At 51.9% G+C, this 12159-nt stretch overlaps 1 protein-coding gene across 2 annotated transcripts in view; it reads left to right on the plus strand.

Moving 5' to 3' along the window:
- Positions 1-5719: 5719 nt before the first annotated feature.
- SPTAN1 (spectrin alpha, non-erythrocytic 1) overlaps positions 5720-12159 on the plus strand; it is a 56170-nt gene continuing 49730 nt past the window's right edge. The window contains exon 1 of one of the 2 annotated variants that reach the window (XM_081151834.1): positions 5720-5832. The gene's annotated coding sequence lies outside the window, so the exon portion shown is untranslated. The remainder of the gene's footprint in view (positions 5833-12159) is intronic. The other variant, XM_081151833.1, reaches the window with a different exon arrangement.

Raw genomic sequence — 12159 nt, forward strand, 5'->3', positions numbered from 1 at the left:
GAAGGCGGCGGTGGGGAGGCCGGGTTTTTGATACTCCTGATGGTGTCACCTTCAGAGATAGGGACTGCTAGTCGATAGAGGCAGCTCCTGATGGGTATCGGCGTTGGATTCCTCAGAGCAGAACCCTAAGGACTGCACTCTGTTTTTAAATTCAAGTGCTTACTTGGCTGCTGGCTTCCTTTCGGGTTTGACCTCATTTCTCAGGCAGAGTGCCTATATTTTTGTCATATTGTTGTCCTACATCCCATTAAAGCAATTTTAAAAAATACATAGCTTTGTTGATTTCAGAGAGAGGAAAGGAGAGGGGGAGAGAGATGGAAACATCAATGATGAGAGCCATCGATCGGCTGCCTCCTGCACCCCCCCCCCCACTGGGGATCCAGTCTCAAACCCGGGCAGGTGCCCTGACTGGGAACTGAAACTCGATCTCCTGGATCATAGGTTGATGCTCAACCTCTGAGCCACGCCAGCTGGGCTATTCAAGCAAATTTGATGATGAATTGAAAATTCTGAACCGAACACGTCTCGAGTAGAAGAATGGCGTTCTGGGGACATCCCCCAGGCACTGGGAGCTTCCCCCCACTTCTCAAGCTTCCTTTGATGGTAGCAGTGATGTAATGAGGTTTGGACATCTCCTATCTTGGTGCTGGGACACCCAGAAGAGCCACAGAGCTTCCCACGGGTGCCTTACCGGGCCTGGAAATTCATTCCCTCTTGTCTGCTTTATCTAATGAATTCCCTGGTACTGGTCTTCTGTGGACCTGCAGAGAGCAGATGAGAGCTACTCTTCTAGCCGTATGAGTTTACAGAAACACCCATTTTAAAGGAATGTACCTTCCAGTTTACAGCCCAGCTTCCTTTCTAAAAAAACTACTTTCTACAGAGCACGTACTCAAGAAGCATTTCTCTTTTAGTGCCTTCAGGACGAATGCACTAATGTATCACGCTACCCTGAACCAGAAAAAATACCTTTTTGTGTGTTTGCCCAAAAAGAGACATTGGGACACTGTCAAAACTTGAGTAGGTTCTATATGTTAGGTAACACTGTTATGTCAGCATTGATTTCCTGACTTAGATCATTGTACTGTGCTTCTAAAAAAGAAAGAAATGCACATGAAGTACTTGGAGTAAGTGGGCATGGTATGTGCACCTTACTCTCAAATGATTCGAGGCGGGGGGAAAGCAAAGGTCTATGCACGTGTGTGTGTGTACGTAAGTATATAATACATAGGGTAGTACAGCAAATGTGGCCTGGCTGGTGTGGCTCAGCGGTTGAGCATTGACCTAGGATCCAGGAGATCGCAGTCCGATTCCCGGTCAGGGCACATGCCTGGGTTGCGGGCTCGATCCCCAATGGGGGGGCGTGCAGGAGGCAGCCGATCAATGACTCTCATCATTGAGGTTTCTCTCGCTCCCTCTCCCTTTATCTCTGAAATCATTATGTATTTAAAAAATTTAAAAAAAAAAAATACAGCAAATGTGGTCAAATGTGAACAAATTGGGGAATCTGGGTGTAGAGTATGTCGGATTTCATTCTGTTACTCCTGTAACCTTTCCGTAAATGTGTGAAATTATTTCAGAATAATTATTTCATCCCCATCAAAAACATAGAAAACCTCCCGGCTCACAGCCTAATGAGGCAAAATCGAGCTCTAGCACCTACAATGAAGGTTACCTGGAAGCTGTTACCTGGAAGCTGTCCTCAGCCTGCAGCAGGAGTGGGGCGTTGACTCCAAAACAGGTTTTACAAGACACCTCCTCCCTAAAGTGAAACAGGTGATGTGGAGAGTGGAATTTTAATTCAACAGAGACTGTGATTGATGGGAGTTCTAGGGCTTGATGGTTTTGAGCGAAAAATTGCGGTGGGAGCTCAGGAGATAGACCCTTTTCATTTAGGACTGGTTTTCCTAGAGAAGTTTTCTGCAGGATCCTAAAGAGTTCAGTGGTCCAAGGAGTTTGGGGATGATGTGCTGTGTTCCAGATCAGCGAGGTAACGTGCAGATGAGAGAGAAACATCAGTCAGCTGCCTCCTGCACGGCCCCCACTGGGGATCAAGCTCGGCCGTGTGCCCTGACCGGTAATCAAACCTTGACCTCCTGGTTCAACCACTGATCAGCTCCAGCTGGGCACCAATGTGGTCTTGAATTTAGGAGTCGTAATGAACCACCCTTCAGTTGGTGACTAGTTGCTTCTATTTTTTTTTTTTTTTTTACAATTATAAACATTCTTAAGTATTTATCTTGTCCTAGGGTAAATTCCTAGATGTAACACTGGTGTCAAGTGGCATGCACATTTACATTCTGGTCCGTGCTGCCAAACTGCTCTTGCAGAAAGTTTCTACTTGAACATGCGTGAGATTTGTCAGGCAGAAACGGGGTGGGTATCGGGAAAAGGAACATTCTCATTGGAGGCAAAGGCATGAAGTTGGAAAAATTTAAAAGCCTGTTCAGGAAGTAGCTAAACTCAGGTCTGGAGAAAAGCAGCAGCAAATGGCTCTGGGAAGGAAGTCGGAACGAGCTTATGGAAGCTCCGGAATCTCTGTTCAGTTCCTTTGGGTGACTCTGGGCTGAAAAGCTACTGAAGTTTTTGGAGAAGGTCTGACATGATTTGGGGGAAAAATTACATCTGTGTGCTCAGGATGCACGGGAGGGACAGAGACTTTTGGGGCCTGGCAGGCAGCCCCTTAGAGGACAGGTGAAATCCGCATGAGGGCAGGGAGGGGCTCACCCATCAGCTGTCACCTGCAGACCTTTTAGGCAGGGCAGTCTGTCGAGGCCACGCTCCCAGCAACGGGCAGGCCTCTTCTCCTTGGTGGTCCCTGATTTCAGAAGCAGTCGCTGTGTTTTGTTTTTAAATCGTAAAATATACATAACCAAAAATTTTACCATTTTAACCATTTTTAAGGGTACAGTTCAGTGGCATCAAGTTCACTCCCGTTGTTGCATAACCACTGCTACCAGCCACTCTGGAAGTGAAACTCCATCCCCATTAAACTAACTCCCCAAGTCCCTGCAACCCCTGCTCTACTTTTCCGTCTCTATGGACTTGACTATTCCAGGGGCCTCATGTCAGTGGATTCTACAATATTTGTCCTTTTGTGTCTGGTTTATTTCACGTAGCATAATGTCCTCAAGGTTTCTCCACACTTGCCACCGGACTCCCTTATTGAGGCCAAAAAGAGTGGAATAGTCGGAGTGCTGGTGCTTGGTCTGTGCGTGAGAGAGAGAGACTTGGCTCTCCCAGGGAGAGTGGGCCGAACATGTGAAAACATCATTCATTGCATTTAGTGTCCTTCCCAGTGGCCGACCTCTTGAACTTGAAAAGGTACTGGTTCTACCGAGGTGCCGACGCGTGGGGCACCTATCAAACCTTCAGAGAAAAGCTGAAACAGAAAAAGGGACCTTAGAATTCAGCCCTAGGCCCTGCTTTCCAGGAGGCCAGAAACAGTGTGGCGGGGGACGTGGGGTTGATGGGTTATGCTCTCCTGTCCAGTGGGGGTTTTTGTTTGTTTTCTGGATGAGTGTCCCTCAGACAACAAAGAGCGCGGTTGTCTGCTTTGTCATCTCCCTCTCCCCTCCTAGCTGAGTGTTAGGCACCTGGTAAAGTTGGTAGGAGGTGAAGTAGGCCGACCAGAGAACAGGTGAGGACAGGTGTTTTTTTTTAAATGTCTCTTCTCCAGCGCCAAAGGCTGCGTGGGGTGCGTGGGCGAGTGGGAGGTGGAGAGGGCCGCAGGTGATGTTTTTGGCCATGCCTCAGATCAGAAGATCAATGACCAAGATTTCAGCTTCTGTATCAATAATACAGAAGCTCTCCCGAAGGCCTCCGATCTGTTTTGCATCTCGCAAAAGCAGCAAAACCACCTTTTCGCTACGAGGCCAGAGTGATTTGAAAGAAAAATCCTCCCTTTGCTGGCTCCTGCCCAGGGCCTGGAGCCCCGCTCTTTGCTGGAGCAGGCCTTGGAAGTTTTGGAGAGCTAGGGTTGTGCTGGCCACTTCGCACTGAGAGCTGAGTATTTTTTCTGCCGCTTGACTGCCGTGGACGCCATCAGCTGTTCCCAGAAACGCACACACACCCCAGGGAGGAGTTGCCTGGCCCTGTTTTCTCCGCGTAGAAGATTGCAGGAAATGCCTCCTAGCTCCTACGTTTTTCCTCCGCAGAGCTGCTCCTGGGGTGTGGCCACTCCTCGTCTTTCCTCCCCGCTCGGATGGAGTGTGGGCATCAAGAATTTTTCCTTGCTATCTTGGCTACAGCCAGGGTGCCTTAGAAACCAGATTGCAGATCCCAGGCCCAGGGGGAAGAAGCCAGACTGCAGAGGACCAGGAAGCTCAGGGCCGGGCCTGGGCCCGGAGCCCAAGTTCTGGTGCTGAGCTCAGTGCCTTTATATTTATTCAAAAGGGGGGGGGGTTGCTTGGTACCCGGAAGGCTGCGGCCTTCCTGAGCTGCAGAGCTGGGTGGGGGGCCCGCCTGACTGCACAGGAATGATGCCCAGCTGTCACCCCAGTGGGGGTGGAGAAAGGGCGTCCCCTAACCCAGGGCTCCGGCTACAGTTTAGAGCCAGGCCCTCAAACTGCCAAGGCAGCAAAGAAATTCCAGAAATCTTATTTTTCTTTCCTCCGCACCCCAGCACCCGCCACCCCGAGGCCTCCCTGTCCCCTGGGAAGCCGGTGTGGATGGCACCCTGTTTAGGAGCAGCCTCCCTCCTGCCGGCTGGCTGGAGGGCGAGGCACCCGGCTCCGGCTCCCCCTCCCCTCCTCTCTGAAATCAATAGATATATTAAAAAAAAAAAAAAAGACTCCTGGCCCCCAGCTCCCTCTCCCCTCCTCTCTGAAATCAATAGATATATTAAAAAAATAGACACCTGGCCGGTGTCGGGGCGCTCATTTGGGAGATGAGACGATACCACCCCTAAAATCGCTGCGGGTTTAAAGGCGGCAGCGGGCGTCCCAGAGGTCCCAGGGGTGCCCAGCGGCGCGCCCCAGGAAAGCGGGGTCTCGCGGCGGGAGGAGCCCCGCGCCCCGCCCGCGCCCCGGGACCTGCGGCAGCTCGGGGGGTGGGGGGTGGGAATGCGGCCCCGCGAACCCCGGCCCGGGCGCCCGTCGGCCCCGAGAGTGGTCGGCTTCAGGCAGGACCCGCCTGGGCCCCTCCCACCACCTTCTCGGGGGGCCCCCGGGTCATCCTCGGGGCCCGGCCGGACCCGCCCGGCAGCGCGGGCTGACCCGGGGGGCTGGGCAGGAGGGCGGGGGCTCGGGGCCCCGGCTCCGGGACGGGGCGCTCCCGCGGGCGCGCGGCACCCCCCCCAGTCGCAGCCCCCCACCGGGCCGCAGCCCCCCCGCCCTCCGCTGCGGTCCTGGCGGCGCGCCCGGGCGGCGGGGTGCGGGGCGCGGTGCAGAGATTCTCTGCAGGGCGGGGCGCGGCGGGATTGGAGGGCGCGGGCTGCAGGAGGGCGGGGCGGCCGGGCCTCCCGGCGCCCGGGGCGGGGGCCCAGACGCCGCCGCCCCTCGGACCCCCGCCCGCGGCGCGCGCCCTCCTCCCCCGGCTCCGCCGCGCTCGCGCCGCCGGCGCTTCCCCCGCCCGGCCGCTTCGGCTCCTTCCGGGAGCGCTCGGCCCTTTCCGTCGCGCGCTCGGGAGACGCTCGGGGGGAGCCCCGCCCCCTCCGCTCCGCCGGAGCCCCGCCCCTCGCGCGCGCGCCCGCCTATAAAAGAGGCGGGGCGCGCGCGTCGCCGCCACTACCCGCTGCGGAGCGAACGGCGAGGAGCAGAGGCCCCGGAGCAGCGTCGGTCCCTCAGCAGCCCCCGCAGCCCCACGCACCCACCCCGGCCCCTGCAGGCGCCGGTGAGACGGGGGGCGGCGGCGCGCGGGCGGAAGCGGGGCCCGAGGGCAGGCGTCCCCCGGGCGGGGAGCCGGGCGCCCCCGGGCGGGGCGGGGCGGGGCGGCGCGCGGACAGGTGAGCGGGCGGCCTCGCGGCGCCTCCCGTCGGGCGCGGAGCCGGGCGAGCCGGTCGCCACCGGCTTGGGGCGCGTGGGCTGAGGGGAGCCGCGGGCCGAGCCTGGGCGCCGGCGCTGGAATGTCATTGACGGGCGGGGGTGGGAGGCCGCCGGGCCCTCCCCGCCCCCCGCCGCGGCCCCGCCCTGCCCCATCCGGTCGCGGCAGGTGGGGCGGGGGCGCCCTGGTCCGAGGGTCCCCTTCGCCCCGCAGGCGCTTCCGCCGCCGCGCGCAGCCCCTTCCCTGGGCGGGCGCGGCTCCCGCTCCCGGGTCCCTGCGGGCAGCGCGGCCCCGGCCGACGGGGCCTCAGGTGGAGGCGCTCGGGCCGCACCTTCGCCCCGTTTGGCGACTCGGAGCCTTCTGTCTGGCCCAGGGGCGGGGCACGTCCGGCCCGCGGGCCCTGTGCGGCCCTCCAACGCCTTTGGTCTGGCCCCGCCAAGGCAGCCGCGGGTGGGACTGGAGATTCAGTAAACCTGGGAGTTTTTTTTCATAGCTATTTTTTAAGTAGGGTCCATTTGTATGGTCTGTGAATGATGCTAAAAATATCCAGATGGCCCCTGGCAGGAAAAAGGCTCCCCACCCCTGCTCCGGACACAGGAAGGTGCGAGGTGCGCAGTCTCTTTCCGTAGAACTGCGTTTCTTTCCCACCCGGCTGTGACGTGCTGGTGGATGGCAGGCCGCCGCGGCTCCTGCTTTGTGCGAGACCCCCATCGAGTACCTTAATAGCTTGGGTGGGTGGGTGCGTGTGTGTGTGTGTGTTTTCCCTGAGACTGGGGTTTTGGGGTCGAGGGCAGTATATTTATTATTTGTGTGTGTGTGTGTGTGTTTTCCCTGAGACTGGGGTTTTGGGGTCGAGGGCAGTATATTTATTATTTGTCAGAAATTCTGCAGCCGTGCCCGCGTTGAATGACAGCAGCCTTTTGTCTGAAAGTCGTCCCTGAATTTGATGTTTCCCAAAGAAAATTGCTTTTTTGAAAAGTCTCTTTGATGTACTGGGGTAAAATGCATTTTAAATAAAGGGCTTGTTAAGGTTAAGGGTTGAATATGTTTTAAATTAAAAGCCCTAATAGATTAAAAAAAAAAAAATCTGTGTTGAGAGGATGCTTGAATGGCTGCAAGCACCTCATCCCATCTTTTATGTAATAGGTCCTGGAACCTGCCAGCCCTTTGTTCTGCCTTCAACGTGATATTTCAGAAAAACTTACCATCATGGCTGTTAGGGAGGAGTAGAGGAGAGACCATGCGAAGCATTTTCATTATGTGCTGAGAAATTGCGTCGTCATAGCAATTGGACTTGACTAAAACAGACTATGTTGAAGATGGAAGGGTGGGGGTGTCTTGCAGTCAGGAAACAAAATCTTCAGAACAGCAGTGGGAACACTGCATTGTATGAAGCCGTCCAGCTCTGCAAACCCGCCATTTATTTTCCCTTTTGTTGCAGCTGATGTCTCAGATTTTGAAAGGTCAAATTGAAGTCAAAGTTTTAAAAAATGTGCTGCAGGGGGAAAAATGTGCCACAGTGAGAGCCTCTGTGCAGGAAATTAACAATGAGCCCTTTTTAGTAACTGGGCCAGTAATTACTCAAAGGACCCTCAAAGTGTGTTAGCTGTTACCCAGGGACCAAGATGGAGAGACTCGTCCTAGACGTGAGGCAGCTCTTAGTGCTGGCCATCAGCTCGCTGGCATTCTCAGACACGCTTTTCGTGTCTGGCAGTGGGTTTCTTAGTCATCTAATAACGAGAAAACTTGCCTGCCATTGGCTCTAATTTGAGCTCGTCACGCAATCTGGCGAAGAGGTTTAGGTGGTTCCTTGGGTTAGAATTTTCTCTGCTTTTCCTCACCTACCTTCATCCCAAAGGGAGGGGCCCACTGCGGATCTTGAGAGGTGGATGCCAGAAATAGTCCACAGCGCTGTCATTGCTGAGCCTGCACGGAGGACAGTGGGCACCAGGCCTGCCTCCTAATCAGTCCTGTGTGGGCTCTCTGAGGACTCCGCTGGTTATGCAGCGGGGTCTGCTGCAGCTTGTCAGCTGTGGTCCATCAGCTGAGGGGGGATTGGGAAGAAGAATGTGGTGCCCTGGTAGCAGATGCTGACCCCAGAAGTGCAGGGGGAGCACGCACAGCTGATGGCCGGGCCAGTGGACTGGAGCAGCTGCTCTTGTACCTCCATCCACCTTTTTTGCACATTCCTCTTGTACCTGTTTTCAACAGGAAACGGTGTTTTGCAGTGGAAGTGGACCAGTAAAGCAGGCCCAAGTCTGGTCTTTGTAGCTTTGCTGCTTTTCTTGTTTCTGAAATTACACTGTTTTGTTACTGAATGGAAGGAGGATTAGGACTCATTCAGTCTTAGGAATCTCAATTCATCGGAACTTTTAGTGTTAGAAAGTATATTCAGTATTATTACTTTGTTTGAAAAGTGGAGAAACTGAGGCCCATAGGGGGTGTGACTTGGCTGCGGTAGCCCATTTAGACGAACTGCTAAGACCGGATAACCCTGGTTCTCTCTACACACGTTAAATCCCTGGTGGGATTTAGAAGGTGCTGGGAAACTCTCTGAAGTTTGAATTTTATCTGTATTCGTATATTTTTAAAGATCTCTTTTCTTCAGTTTGAAATGATTTGTCCCGTCTGCCCTCAGGAGCTTGCTATCTGGCTCTGCCCGTCCTTTTAGACTCTGCATTCCTCCGTCATGTTGTCATCGTTTCGTAAGCGCAGAGTCCAGGTACTTGACCAGCATGCAGGAAATGTGCTGCTTCCGTTTTGCCTGGTTTGCAGTGAGGACACTTTCGTGTCAAAGAAGTTGAATGATCCAAAGAGAGGGGGGCCTCCGCCTGCATGACTTCTCTGTTGCGGTTTCTGTTAGCGGTTTTGTTTCATGTTTTTTTTTGGCTGTTATATGAACAGAAGTCTTAAATTCATTCTAAAATTTCCAAAGCCTCCTGTTTTTTACCTTCCTCTCTTTAAGGCATGAACATATTTCTTATCACCCTACTGGTGTTTGCATGTAGTGTTTGCTGTTTTATGTTTTTTTATTGATGGCTACTTGGTTCTTAAGAACCAAGAGACTAAACAGATCATTTTAGATATCTGGAAAAAATAATCTGAAAACATGTAGTGAAAATAATATTTTTAAATTTGACAAGTATTGTCAACTTGGGTTTCCTGTTCGCATTGACTTATTTTTTCCGCCACAATCCTTGTAATGAAGTGGAGTTTGCATTTTCTTTCTTTTGTTAATTCATTATATATTTGTTGTGTTTGTGTACAGTTTTTGAGTGTTTGCTAAATTGGACCCTTTTCAAAAAGGAAAAAATGCTTAAAATTAATGTCTTGCTATCCTATAAGGAGAAATACAAACTTTGCAAATGTCTAGCGATTATGGGATAAATCCAACGCAAGCCCTTTTATAAATCAGACTGGCTAATTATTTAAACGAGGTTTATAAAAATGGGCCACATTATACTTTCCTCCTGTTTTGAATTTCAGTAACGATATTTTGCACTTATGTACCTCTCATCTGAATTTTACAGGTTAACAGGTAAGTAGCAGCAAGGTGTAATATTTGAGGGACATGCAGAAGTTTTTGCAGCTGTGCTCTGCGCGTCTGGGTTTTGATGCAGTGCAGTCTGAGACTAGCTTTCCTAAAGCTGAGTCCCTGCTCACCTCTGCGGAATCTGGCTAATGAGCTGGAATGAGTCCATCAATTTGAGGGCTGACATGCAGATCCACAGTCTGATGGAATGTGGTTTAAACAAAGATATTTTTTTTTCGTGGTCAAAACTCTTAATTTGTGTAATTACTTCTCTGCTTACCAGCAGATCTGCCACTAAGATCTGCAGCTGAGCTGTTTTTTTTGGTTAATTCATTTGATCTGAGAAGGAGTTGGTATAAAATTGCTATCGGTGCTAACCCAGTTCTTTGGTGGTTTGTTCTGGTGGGCCCTTTCACATCCATGGATATAAAGTTCTCTTGCTTCAGAAATGTAAGATTTGGTAAAAGTTGGCTTTATAAGCCATGGGAAGAGGGCATTGTCAGTTCTTCACCTCTGAGCTCTGACTAAGCAACAAAAACAAAACTGATGAATGGTTTCTGTGACCTTCGCTTTGGGTGATGTTGAATTTTTCCATGGAGCCAAAGGATCTCTTCAGCCTGTTAGTCCCTAAAATCCCTGTCCTGCCTGTAGTCGGAGTTCACTGTGTAGTATTCCAAAGGCCGCCTGCACCGGGCATGCTCAGCCTGTGGAAATGCCAGCAGTCCCAGCGCTTGGTTTTAAAGGGCAACTCCTTTCCTCTTTGCTACAGTTTTATGCTCTTCTGAGGTTCCTTAAAGGCACTGGCAGTTGAGGTCTCCCACTCCCAGGCCGGGATGAGGGTGCCCTGAACACTCATTGCAGGCGCCAAGTGGACAGAGGCCAAAGCATGTGGCCTTTGAAGATGTTTGTATCTGCGGTCTTCTTTGTTGCTTAACACAGTGTCCATCCCACCCACTGCCTCTCCCACCCTCCAAAGACACAGTGGGGCATATGGCTTCTGTAGATTAGGTTAAAGCATTTAAAAATTATCTGAGTACCAAAAACTGCCTCAAACAGCTGTCTCTTGGCATTTGTAGAAAGGATGAAGGTATGTATTAATGGCTGGCCTCATTAGTAGGACTCTTGTCTTCAGTTGGCAATGTGTGTGAATTTGTTTTGACATGAGCCATTCTTAGGTATGTTATATCTTTGGATTGAACTAGAACGTCCTAGCCCAGACTCATATCCTTAGACACCTCTCTTTCTTCCGGAGACCAAGCAGTGTTGTGAGAATGCTGATGGGTTCTTTTTATTGGTTACCGTAGAGGACATGGTTGTAATTCTTGTTTTATCCCCTGAGATCATTCACATGACTTGCTGAGTGATGCAGCAGGCTTCTGACTGCTGCACTGCAGCTTCGGTACAAGCCTGCATCCTCGGCGTTGCCTAGCGGTATTTGCAAAAACATGATCTCTTTGGTCACTTTAAATGGGAAGCTGTCCTTAAACATACAGAGACTGCATTCATTTCCCTCCCTCTCCGTGTGCAGACTATACTTGACTGGCAAAATCAGAGCTGATGGGCTGCTTTTAGATAAGCAGTCAGTTGATTGTGGTCCGAGGGAGTGGGCTCCTGTGGAGTTTCTAGACAGATAGTGGAATGGGTGTGGTTGCAGATTGCTCTTTAATGGCACTTTTCCCAGAGTCTTGTTTTCTAGCTCTTCAGAGGCGCTAACCCCATTAAGGCTGGGAACAGCCTGGACCTTTCTCTGTGGGTTCTCCTGGGCCCCTGCCTTACCAGCCAGCTGCATATTTCAGGGCAGGGGCCTCAGCCCAGAAGGGAAGGCTGTGCACAGGCAGAGCCCGAGGAATTCCACTCCCTCTCTCACACAGTTTTGGGTGAGCCGTTATATAGCACCTTTGGGTGGCAATAGTTCTTGGTGATAATGAAAATTTTCCTGTGTTTAATGTACTCTACAGCAATACCCTTTAAGGAACAAAAAGAAACGGGGAGCTTGTATAGATGAACTAGAGGCAGCTCCCTATCAGGTTGGGGTGGTTCTCATCAACCTGTAACATAGGCTCCTGTAATCACGCAGATGCACGTTTGGAATGCCGACAGCCTGGGGGAGCAGGGACGCCTCTCATGCCCAGCTCCCCAGAGGCGCCAGGGAGGCTTGGCTGCGCTCCCACCCGCGCCAGCTGATCTGCAGGAGAGAGTTCATTATTGCCGTACCAGAGCACTTGGTTAGAATTGACTCGTTGTACTTCACTGGGTGACAAAGGGGGCCTTTAGGTTGGCTAATTTCAACAGGGCCTCGCTGGACCGTCCCCTGGATTGGTAGGGCATAATCAGCATGCTGACCCAGGCAGGGGGACTGCTCAGGTGGAACCTGTGCAGTGATATGTTGGGGATTCTTTTTTTCAATGAAAAAATCCCCAATGTGATTTGGAAATTTCCATAGCAGCTAAAGGACTTCAGAAAGGCAGTGAATCCTGCGACGTGAGGAAGCAGGCAGGGCCAGACGTTAATCTGAAGATAGCCCCGTGCAGGAGCTCAGTGCAGTGTAGGTATTGTCTCAGACATACTGGACCTCCCTTGGAGCATTTCTTTACAAGAAAGTCCTGTAAGCAAGCAAATTAGACACAATTTCCTGTTGTTTTCCC

The sequence above is a fragment of the Miniopterus schreibersii genome, assembly GCF_964146895.1.
Source record: "Miniopterus schreibersii genome assembly, chromosome: 11".
Taxonomy (NCBI): Eukaryota; Metazoa; Chordata; class Mammalia; order Chiroptera; family Miniopteridae; genus Miniopterus; species Miniopterus schreibersii.